At 30.9% G+C, this 2295-nt stretch overlaps 1 long non-coding RNA gene across 1 annotated transcript; it reads right to left on the bottom strand.

Annotated features, from left to right (window-relative positions):
- Positions 1-369: 369 nt before the first annotated feature.
- On the bottom strand, positions 370-1699 carry LOC123685475. Its single transcript, XR_006748301.1, has 3 exons — positions 1583-1699; positions 990-1068; positions 370-783 (listed from the first exon to the last, which is right to left on the bottom strand). It is a non-coding gene; the product is annotated as an uncharacterized LOC123685475 (long non-coding RNA).
- Between the last annotated feature and the right edge of the window lie 596 nt (positions 1700-2295).

Below are 2295 nucleotides of genomic sequence, written 5' to 3'. Positions count from 1 at the left end.
TTTATTTAAGAATAACTCGTTTTTACAATTGGCATGTTAGCGAAATTGATTTGTTTAATTTATCCTTGGCCGAATTCAAGCGGAGAGTGATACTGTATTTGTCAAGATGTTAAAATAGGGTAGTTCAATTTTTTTTTTATAAAGCGCTTGTAAAGATATTCATTTCATATTTATATTACCATGTTTAACGATATTGTTGATTTTATGAACGTTAATTTGTAGTGAATCCCTGATGTTGGGTTTATCCTGTTGGAGTTTCAGTTATGTAAATAAATAAATAAAAAAATAAATAAAAGAACTTAGTGAAATATATTGAAAAATTTACAATAAATACTAAAAAATTATAAAAAAACTGCTAAACAAGAACATTTGAAGGCTGAAATATTAATTTCATCACATATAATACAATCATTTTTTTTCTGTGAAATCAACTTTTCACTAGGTTAATGCAAATATCTTGCATATTATCCGAATTACAACAGTATTATTCACATATGTACATATATCAAATTTTTTTTTTTTTCATTAATCATTTCTTCACTGGGAAAATCTGCTGCATCGTATCACTGACGTTGTACTAATATCAGCACTTAAAAATTGACAATGTTTTGTTCCTGACCAATCAGTGAAATTGGAAATTCTCGAAATTTTGACAAATTCACTCAAAAACATCGAGATCGTAATCCACAGATTCTCAATGCCTCTCGTACGGTTTGAGATTGTGAGTCCTTTTCGGCACTAAGACTCTCCTCTCAGGTCTAGGCGTCTCCCTTACAGGTCCAACTGTAAAAATAGAAAAATGCAATGAAATAAAGACATTTAATCGGATTCCAAGTAGGTTGTTGTTTGATACGCATAATACTAATTTTATAAAATAAGTTTTGAATTTTTGGGTATGTGTTAATTTCATATCATTTAACTCGATCGAAATGAGAATTTTAATGATTATGAATTAATATTAGTAAGTTATTGTGCATTTGAAAATTTACCTGGTTTTGGTTGTGGTGGTGATTTGGATACCACTCCTGGTGCAGGTCGTATGGGACGTCTATTGAAAGGATCATAAACCTAAAATGAACAAGTTTGTTAAGTAACTTCTCGAAAAAAAAAGAGATCAATCCAAAGGATCAATGTGGAAAAGAACTTTATTTATTATTATTATTCTTCATCAAGATAATCGAGGTTCTACTTTTTAAATATATATGGGATGAATCACAGTTGGACCGATTATTTCCATAAGTTTTTTTTCTCGTTAAAAATTATTTAAGAGTGTCAATTAAATTTGAAAATTTCGAACTTATATTTACAAATATAAAACAAAAAAAATGTGATTAGTTTCGGCGTCAAAACGTTTTCGAATGTTTTGCGTTCATTTCTGAACAGTCATAGTGTCTAATATTTTTCCTCACAATATATGGCATTATGAGAAACATTTCTTGGGGTTGATAAGTTTTTTTTTATCCTTTTTTCAAAATATTGATAACAACAATTCGTTTGATCAATGTGTACGTCAAAAAAATTTCGAAATCCCAATATTGAAGACTATACTTAATGCTCGAATTTAGCATTTAGAAATATATACCTCTTTTCCGTTGTTTGCCGCGTGTTCCTCCATAATAGCCTTTTCAGCTTCTTCAATATTCCTCCTCCTATTCCGGTCGTTGATATGAGCGATGGTAAATATCGTGGAGGTCATGACCTGATCAAGATGACAAGCTCTTAGCTGCAACTCAACCAAACTAATGTCCAATTGATTGGCTCTGTCGAAATCTCCTTTGGCTATGGCTAATTTTTTTTCTTGCTCATATGTTCTCTTCTCCATTGCGAAATTGTGTGGATTTTGTATGAATTTTTCCTTTTTCTTGGTCTGAAAATGAACAAGAAATCAGTATATATACTTTTTTATCTAGAAATACAATTCTGAATCGACAAAATATTGAAAACGAAGCAAAAGAAAAACAACGATATCATAATTTTGATAATTATGTCAAATTGCCTCCATCAAGTAAACTCATTTTACCTTGGTTTTTCCCCTCTTCCTCTTTCTTGTATCTTCTCGAGGTAGCGTGTTTTCTTTCAATTCATCCCTGTCATCGCTAGGCCTTACGATTTCGTAGGTAGTTTTTTTGGCAGTTCTTATTATTTTTATTTTTATGCGAAGTTTTTTCAAATCTTCCTTCATTTCATCGTCTTTGTCTTTCGCTACTTCTGAATCATTGCTAGCTTGCTTTACTTCATCAATTCTAGCAGTTTTCTCTCCTGAAGAGCTATCTGCATCGCTGCTACTACCAAATT

Source organism: Harmonia axyridis, chromosome 7 (genome assembly GCF_914767665.1).
Source record: "Harmonia axyridis chromosome 7, icHarAxyr1.1, whole genome shotgun sequence".
NCBI lineage: Eukaryota > Metazoa > Arthropoda > Insecta > Coleoptera > Coccinellidae > Harmonia > Harmonia axyridis.
This window is presented reverse-complemented; position numbering and strand designations above follow the sequence as displayed.